Genomic DNA, 10190 nt, shown 5'->3' on the forward strand with positions numbered 1-10190 from the left:
CGGCACTGACTCAGTGCACGGAGATGACCTCAGACACACCCAGCTTTTAGTGATGCCTGAAACCTGTGGGCCATGCGCAGTTCAGCCTCAGTGATGCTCTGTACCAGAGGAAACACACAGACCAGCCCTTGCTGCTGGCAGACCCTGCTACCCACTCCTGTAGAGATGGGGTAGGGAAGGGAGTGTAGGAGCTCTCTGGTCTAAAGGACCACCTCCCCCTGCAGTGGGAAGGAAGCTGCCTCAGCCCTACATGCCAAGAGCTGTTTCTGCCAATTTCTAGCTGGGCAACCACAGCAAGAACATGCTGAGCCTCAGCATCCACACGTGTAAAATGGCTTTTCCTTCTCCAGGAACAGTTGGGCATGGCCAGTGATGACCCACTGAGGTGGTGGTACCTGCTGCACTCTGCAGGCCCCTCGGTCCTGTGTGGAGGCTTCCTGCTTCCTGCTTGCTATTTTTGATGCATGTAGATTAGGAAGAAACTTGTCTCTCTGTAACCCACACAAGGCAAAGTGAAGTAGTATTTGAATTTCAACACAATTTCTATTCTAGGCAAAGTTACAGATAGATCTGGGGAAAACTTGTCTCTTTTCTATCTCTGTGATTATATGTTACCCTGGACCCACAGTTCTAAAACTGCAGGACGTATCCACAAAGGTCTCCTAGGTGATAGAGTACAGCCCAGCACATCCCATTGGAATTCAGTTGTAGGCAGCAAGAAACACCTCTGTGTTGTCCACCCCCCAAACCCCACACCCCCATCTGAGAGAAATGTGGGCTCTGGGGCAGGACCCTTCCTACTAATTGCATCCTCCTCCTCAGGGCAGAGGGCAGGAAACCGGCTGATAAAAGCTGATGCAGTCTAACTGTTGCAACTAGTAAGGAATATAGGGCAGTGAAACCCTTAGCCTCTGCTTTTGCTGTTCTGAAATTTCAGTCACACTGGGATTTAAAAGACTCAAGTATGGTCTGAGGGAAAAGGAACCAAAATACTAAATAAATAAATAAACAAACTACTTAATTAATAAGTTAAGGCATAAAAGTATGATCTGACCCAAGAGGGAAGGCAGACCCAAGTTTGACAGATCCTGCTGCATTACTATTGAATACTTTGCCCAGGGAACCTGGTGGGCAGAAAGGATGGAAGGGTCGGTTGTTAGCTGAAATAGGAATGGGACCAGGATCTCCACTCAGCCACTGCTCGTGACACTAATGAGAGCACCAGCTGTGAGCCAGCCCTAAGAAGACACTTTACAGATAACTTGTTTAATTAGTTAGGCAATGTAAAGGAAGGCACCCTAGCGCTAAAATGAACCTCCTCCAGCCCAGCCTGCCCTCCCACTCCCACAACTAGAACAGATGTGACTGCTGAGAAAACACGTGTGGACCAGAGGCTCTGAGGAATCAGTTGCTGGGGTGGTTCAAAAAGGCACCCTGGGGTCAAGCTGTGTTTCACTTCTCTTTCTTACTGGACAGGTTAGAAAGAACACAAACCCATTTTACTTCTTCTACTGCCTCCTATGCTACAAGGATGCTTAACCTGAACCAGAAGACTTAGTATTGAAGTTTGTCCATAAATTAACATTGAGTAAGAGGCACTTGAAAAGCAGATGGAAGAATTTTTCAAGGAGAAATTTAGAAGATTTTAAAAACCAAGAACACTAAAAAATGTCCAACTGGGCTTCCCTGGTGGTGCAGTGGATAGGAGTCTGCCTGCCGGTGCGGGGGGACACGGGTTCGATCCCTGGTCCGGGAGGATCCCACATGCCGCAGAGCAACTAAGCCCGTGAACCACAACTACTGAGCCTGCGCTCTAGAGCCCATAAGCCACAATTACTGAGCCGGCGTGCCTAGAGCCTGCGCTCCACAAGAGAGGCCATCGCAATGAGAAGTCCGCGCACCACAGCAAAGAGTGGCCCCCACTCACCGCAACTAGAGGAAGCCCGCATGCAGCAATGAACACACAATGCAGCCAAAAATAAATATAAATAAACACATAATCTTGTCTTAAAAAAAAAAGTTCAACTTCCTAGTAGTCAAATAACGTAACTAACAGAATTTCTCATTTCATCCATAAAATAACACACAATGCTGGGGTTCTGTTTGAAAACTAGTACTTCTGCATAGCCTTGGGGAGTAAAGGTGGTAGTGTCCTTTCAGAAAGTAGTTTCACAATATTTTGCCCAGTGATTATTGTGTAGATTACATACTAACCTCCCTATATACATCAACTTATTTAACCCTCAGAACAACTCTAACAGCAATATGGAACTAGATTTGCAATAGCTGGTCCAAGGTCAAGCAGAACCAGAATTTGAACCCAGCTCATTCTAAACTCCAAAGCCCAACATGGTAACCATTACAATACAGAGCTTCAATACATAGTCATCAAAATCTTCATAACCTTTTACCCATTCATCCTATATCTGGAAATGTATCCTGAGAAAATAACAAAATAAAAACTTTATACATAAAAATGTAGACTGGAATATTATTTATAAGAGTGAAAAAATGGAAGCAATCATGGTATAATTATGAATACCATGTCACAGAAAAAGATTTAAGATGTAATTTCAAGAACATAAAAATTACATGTATGGTGAGATTGAAGCCAGGTTCAGAAAGAAAGAGGAAAGCAGGTGGAGTGTGTGTGCACATGGGTACAGGCATATGAGAAAGGAATACAAGAAATAGTTGTTTTAGGGCTTCCCTGGTGGCACAGTGGTTGAGAGTCCTCCTGCCGATGCAAGGGACGCGGGTTCGTGCCCCGGTCCCGGAAGATCCCACATGCCACGGAGTGGCTGGGCCCGTGAGCCATGGCCGCTGAGCCTGCGCGTCCGGAGCCTGTGCTCCGCAACGGGGGAGGCCACAGCGGTGAGAGGCCTGCGTATCGCAAAAAAAAAAAAAAAAGAAATAGTTGTTTTAGAGTGATGGAATCCTATTTGGTTACTCCCTTTACTTTACACAGAGAAAAGTATGCTCTGGTAGTGTTTATTTTTTATGCTAATAGGACTTTATTGAAGTATAATTTACATGCAGTACAATGCACAAATATTAAATGTACAGTTTGATGAATTTTGACAAACACATACATTAATGTAACCACTAAACAGATCAAGATATGAAACATTTCCATCACCCCAGGAAGTTTCCTTGTGACCCCTGCCCAGGCCCTGTAACCCTCCCTCCGATAAACATATGTGTTAAAGACCACACGGGTGCCTCTGTCCTCATGACCCAGAACTCAGGGCTGGCAGAACACACTGTACCCTGAACAGCTACTCTCTTAACACCATTGAGGCTCCAGGGAAAGACTTCTCCACATCTCTTGGTCTATATCCTCAAAAGAAAAGGCGCACTGCATCCAAATGCTATGACGGCTTGTGGGCTGTGCCACTGCTGGTATCAGGGACAGACACTGCTTCAGAGTGCTGGGAGGATTTGAGCAGCGGAAGTGCTTAGGTAAGAGAAAAACAAATCAATTAACTTGTCAAATTCTTCCTCTCACATGGCATGAATGACGTAGATTCTTTTTTTTTAATTTATTTTTTACATCTTTATTGGATTATAATTACTTTACAATGTTGTGTTAGTGAATCAGCTATATATATGCCTATACCCCCTCCCTCTTGAGCCTCCCTCCCACCCTCCCCATGTAGATTCTTATATAATGAAATATGTCCAGTACTACTGAGCATCAACATTCTCACTTTTTTCTTCCAATTCATGATGCAAATATATTCAAATTTTGAACTCCTTGAACGCAATTACATTTTACTTAGATCACATTTACTTTAGATCACTGCTCTCAATGGAGCTCAAATTATGTGAAAATCTCAATTATAACATAGTGCATTTGCTGACATGATTAGAAAACAAATCTTATGGGTTAACTAATGCCTTATGGGTTACGGATATCTTTACTACTCATCCAAATTTCAGTGGCCCATCAACACAGCACTCAGATGCATGCAATAATTCAATGTATTCATCTTTGCTATTTTCTGATTTTTAGTCATATAAAAACCATACCTTTATATATTTTAAATCTTGTTCTTATGGGGGTGTGTTTATCAAGTTAAAAGAATAGTACTTTTTATTTAAATGCCTCATATGGGCCTCTATTTGTACTCTTGCCCCAGGCTCTGCAAATACCTGTTTAAAATTGCTTTGAGAAGTGATGAGATATTATTAGGCATAAGGATTTCTGTTTTTGAATGCTTATCCAAATCCCTTTTCTTTCTTTTTATTACAAAAAAAATGTTTAAGCTTATTAATTTCTGTTGACATCTCACATGTGCCCTTGCATGAGACAAGCACTGCACCAAGGTGGCAGTTTTTATGCAAAGGGTTTCCTTAGCAACAATAGCTGGAGATGACATTCTCCTGCAGTCCTTCATAACTCCAGGAAAGGCAAACCAGCTCTGCCGCCTGGGGCATATTGAATAAAAAGCAATCAAAGCCCTGCAAGAAATTAAGAAACTGTGAAAATACCTAATCCCTCCCTCTGTTAAGGCTCCCAAGTTTTAGCACTAGGTTTCAAAGTGACCCCACCTGCATTTTAATCAATACTGCCCCAGAGCAGTGCTCTCAAATTACAGTGATAAATCACCTGTGCTTTAAAATGCAGATTCTGATTTAGTAGGCCTGGGGTGGGGCCAGAGATTCTGCATTTCTAAAAAACTCTCTTGATGCTGCTAATTCAACAGAGAAGCAAGCACAAGTTGAAGTTCCAAGACTTTAGACCATTCTTGTTCCTTTCCTGTTGCTTATGAAAATGCAGCTCAGGGAAAAAAAAAAATCTTTTTATTTAAGTTGTTCCCTAGTGCTTCTCCTATCATTCAATAAAAATAATCACCTATATGTATGCAAAGTATATTTGAAACTGAGGCCTAGCTGGTGTAAGCTTTTGTCCTACATTTCCTGCTGTGTTGATTTTAGGATCAGCACCCTGGGAAACAAGCCAACCCTACCTTTAGCACTTGTTTTACCTCTCCTTCCAGCACCCGCAAGCCCTACCCCAGCGCTCAGTGTGGGCCCCTTAATGCAGCGGTCCCCAACCTTTTTGGCACCAGGGACCGGTTTTGTGGAGGCGGGGTGGGGGTGGGGTTGTTGGGGGGAGTGATGGTTCGGGTGGTAAGGTGAGCGATGGAGATCAGCAGATAAAGCTTCGCTTGCTTGCCTGCCGCTCACCTCCTGCTCTGCGGCCCAGTTCCTAACAGGCCTCGGACCGGTCCTGGTCCACAGCCCAGGAGTTGGGGACCCATGCCTTAATGCCTATCCTCTCCTCATTCTAGGACCACTCCCAGCCCGGGATTCAGTCAAGTCAGAAGCAGTGTCTTTGGTAAAACAACAAAATACGGTCTAATGTGATGAGATGAGAAGACTAGTTATGACTAATGCTCATTCGACATGGCATTCTTCCAAAAGTTTCTGCACTTTCATTTCTTTCTAAAGCTCTTAGAGGAAAAAATATCTTAACAAAGGAATCAAAGTGGTAGGATCTTAGACATTTTAGCAATATGATGGATACACAATTTTATTTTTGCTTAAGAAAAAGCCCTGGAGGCTCTGGCTAAACATTCCTGCCTTCCTCTCTCAGTGTATTCATTCATTCAGGTACTATGGAAGCAGAATGAAAGAAACTGGACTTGCATCCCAGCTCTGCCACTAACCAGCCCCTCCACCTTCAGGTTCTCCCTCTGTAAAATGGGAGTGAATAATAATTAATAGTATCTCCTCCTAGAGGACTGTTGTGAGGATTAATACTACCATTTATTGAGCACTTTCTACCTACTGGGCACTGTGCTGCATGCTGATGAAATAAAAATCATATTGTAAGGCAAGACAAGAAAAATTTAAACATAAAATTTTTCTCTGCCCTTTGACCTCCTCCCTCCCTTCTAGTGTGCATTATGCACTAACCAGACCTCCCCAATAGCAGAAATACCTGCTCGACCATAAAGATCAATTTTTCTTCTTCTGGTGCCAGCCATATAACTCCTTAGAAGATAACATTCCTTTCTCAATCCCGTAAGAGGTCATGATGACCCACCACTCACCTTGTCTGTGCAGACATCTTTGGTGAACTTTATGTAAAATGCCAATATATCATTTCCCTTGAAGATAGCAATTGGTGCAGAACAGACTAGTCAGACCAGCTGCAGAGATACTGGGCTGCACCTAATGGAAGTTCTTAGCTTAAATACTTATCAATGACCTTATTAATATTACTAGCTATATTACTTGTATTCTGCCTATTTTATAAGATTGTTTCTTGCATTACCAGAAGTGCAAGAAATGTGACTAGGCAACTTGAAATGACTGACCAAATATATAGTTCTATAAGATCAATGTTTATACTAGTGTAACTCTAGATATGGGAAGAAGCAATAAGAGGGAACCATAACAGACTAGTAAGACAGCGGGTCCAGAGGATTCTGGCTATTGTTAGGAGGGCCTAGTCCAGTAATGGCGCATTGAGTGGCCTATCCAAAAATTCCACGCCTGACCTAAGAATGAGCATTCTTAGTGTCGTGGGACAAATTGGTCACAAAACGCCTCCCAAACTTTGGTTGAAATTAAGACTGAAAAGGAAGGGACTGTAAAATAAAGAATATTGTCCACCATCCAGTTCTACAAGAATCAAGTCATTAGCCACTGCTGTCACTGACCAACAATACACTCTGAAAGGAATTCAAGGCGAAGATCAGGATGAGGAACTTTGTGCTCTGGGAAAACCGACAGAACTGGCCCTCAGCTAGTTAAATATTTCCAGAAGAAAATTTTATGAATCTGGTCCTTTCATCTTCCCATACTTAGAAAAGCACTAAAACCATTAACTCAGAGATCTGTTCCTTCTACCAAGATGAGTGCTTGACTGCATGTACCCCTTGATCAAAATCACGTATACACTAGCCTTGCCCCCTCCTTACCTCTTCAGAACAGTTCTCAGAGCTCTCTGAGAGACTGTCTCCTGGGTTATAATCCCCAGGTTGGCATGAATAAAAATTTCCATTTCTTTCTTAGATAGACTATTAATTCTTTCATTGACAATGCTTTACATACATTATCTAATTTAATTAAAATAACGTATGAAAGCAATTTGTATATAATAGATTCAACAGAAGCCAATTAAATTTATCATCCAGTTCTTTGAGCCATGATCTCAAGGATACCACAATAGATTTTTCTCGAACACCCGCATTACTGCCACCCACTGGTGATTTGCTTTGAAATGCTGCTCATAAATTCCCCACTGATGTCATGTGACCTCTTTCTCTTTCACTATGAACTAAGTTTGATAGAACTTGTTATGAGGTTGGAAGAACTCAGGAGCAGAAGGGAGATTAGAATTAGATTGAAATATAAATAGGGATGTAGTATATGATAAAAGTGGCATTTCCCATGGGGCCAGAGGGAGATTATACAGATTCCCTCACTATCTGATAGTAGAGTATTCCTAGGAAACCTTTTGTAAGCCAAAAGGGCATAAAGCAAAGAGTTAATTACCTCAGTACACATCTTGCTAATAGATGCATGAAATAAGTCGAGATAAAGCATAGACACTCACTGACACAATTCAAAGCTATGGCAGCTTGATGCAGAGACGCTGAGTCTAGTTCCAGGAGAAGAAGCTTGGTGGTACCACTCTGCGTGTGCACTGCCTCTATAATGGCTCACTACTAAACAAATGTTGAACACGTTTTGCTTTTCTCCTAAAAGTGAAAATCTTCTTTGGAGTTCTTTTGGTTAGCAAAAACAGGTACTAACGTAGGTCTTTCATAAAAGCAAAATGGCCAAAGCAAACTTTCGAAAAGTAGGGGATACCTGTACTCAGCAAATAGTGCTGGGTAACAGATAGAACTTGGCCATAACGGGACATCAAGTATAGTGATTAAGAGCATGACCTCTGGTGTCACAATGCCTGAGTTCAAACCCTGGCTCTGCCACTTACAGCAGAATAATCTCAAGCAAGTCAATGAACTTCCCTGTGCCTCAGTTTTCCTGATTTGAAAATGAGGGAAATTATAATACATCCACCTAGTATGGTTGTTGTAAGAACTGAGTTAATGTTAGAAAACTTAAGAAAAATTCCCAGTATATAGTAGGTGCATGTACAGGTATTTTATTATTGTCAACAATGTTAAGTTGTATCCAAATTTCACTTCTTGCATCAAAATAAACTCCAGCCACATTAAATAATGAAATGACAGAATTACTAAAAGAAAATATGGGAGAACATTTTTATAATCCTGGAATTGGAACAGCCTTTCGAAGTATGACAAATCCCAATAAAAGAGATAGATTTACTAATTTGAAAACTACTTTGGCAAGGTAAACACACCTTTAACAAACTCAAAGAAATGTAACCAACTGGAAAATTTACAGCACATGTGGCTGATAAAAGGCTTATCTCCCTTTTATCATTTGTAGAGAGCTCTTACAAATTAATAAAATTCACAAGAAATAGCTATAGTGGGCTGGATGGTGCCCCTGCCTTCTAAAAGAAAAAAAAGAAAAACATACAGCCATGTCCTAATCCCCAATACCTGTGAACATTACCTTATTTGGAAAAAAGGGTCTTTGAAGATGTGATTAAGGCTCTTGAGAGGAAGAGCCTATTCTGAATTATCCCAGTGAGCCCTGAATGCAATCATATAAGAGAGAGGGAAACAGAGGAGACCTTATGAAGATGGAGGCAGAGATTGGAAGGATGCAGCCACAAACCAATAAACACGTGGAGCCATAGAGGCTGGAAGAGATCAGAAACTCAATTTCCCCTAGAGCCTCTAGAGGAGGGGGGCAGGTACCTTGGTTTTGGATTTCTGACCTCTAGAACTATGAGAAAATAAATCTCTGTTTTTTAAGCCATCAAGTTTGTGGTGATTTGTTACAGCGACCATAGGAAACATACGTCAGCCACAGACTGAGAACAGACAATTCACAGAAGAAATACAGCCACTGAATATATATATAAAATGTTTAACCTTACTAATAAATTAATGTAAATTAAAACAGAATGAGTGCTTTTCTTCCTGATAGACTGGCAATTTTTTTAAAGATAAATAACACAGCGTTGGTAAGACTGTAGGCAAATTCTCTATAGGTAAAGGTATAAATAGGTACTTTTTTAAAAATGTTGATCAATTTGGAAATATCTGTCAAAATGTTAAATATGCAGTCTTCTGGCCAAGAAATTCCATGTCTAGGAATTTAACCTATGGAAACAGTAACACAAGGGCAAGATAAGTGAGTACTAAGATGTTTATTACAGTATTGTTCCTCTAGGGCAAATGTCCATTAATAGCGGATTGGTTAAATAAAAGATGAAATAGCCATACAACAGAATACTAGGGAGCCATTAAATATAGTCAGACAGATCTATATGTACTGACCAGAAAAAGGTTCAAAATGTATTAAGTTTAAAAAAAAAAAAAGCAAGATACAGATAAATACAGAATTTGAACATGGAAGAATGAAAGTTAAAACCACTTCCTGGAACCAAATTAGTTCTTGGAATTCTTTTGGCTCAAATATATATTTGAATGTATTTGCGATGAGATATTGAGGCAGAGATGGCTAGCTGCCCACTCAAAATTCACAGTTCCTCTTGCATACAGTAGCACTATCATTTGAAGGTGGCTGCCTGGCCAGAAACTCCATCTCCCACTCACCTGCCCTACCTCCAGTTACTGCCATGTAGCTAGTGAATGCCAATGGGAGATGAGCAAAAATGATGAGTTGGGGTATTTCAGAAACAGGTGTGTCTTGACCACTGTGTCTTTTCCCTCCTGCAGGTGACAACTGCAAGGTGACAACTCTGAGCCAGAGGATGACAGACCCACAAGATAGAAGCACGCAGGGTCCCTGAAACAGTCTGAGGGAAAACGGCCACCCGACCAGGGACATTGTATTGGAGTGTATTTATCCAGTGAAATTTAGGGGTTGTTACAGCAGTTGGTGTTACCCTAACTTACAGGTGTGCATTCATCTTCTAATATTTTAAGTACATTTTATTCTCCTTTTAAAAAGAAAAAATGGGAGAGATAGCCAGTGAAGAAAATAAACCCCCAACTTCTGACTCTCCCTGAACCCCCAACAATTAAATAATATATGAGTCTTGATTAGCACATACTTTAATCAGTGTGCCATCTCTTTTGAGTTTCATTCCCTTAGCCCCAAGGAAT

Source organism: Neophocaena asiaeorientalis, unplaced genomic scaffold, assembly GCF_003031525.2.
Source record: "Neophocaena asiaeorientalis asiaeorientalis breed wild unplaced genomic scaffold, Neophocaena_asiaeorientalis_V1.1 scaffold225, whole genome shotgun sequence".
Lineage (NCBI taxonomy): Eukaryota > Metazoa > Chordata > Mammalia > Artiodactyla > Phocoenidae > Neophocaena > Neophocaena asiaeorientalis.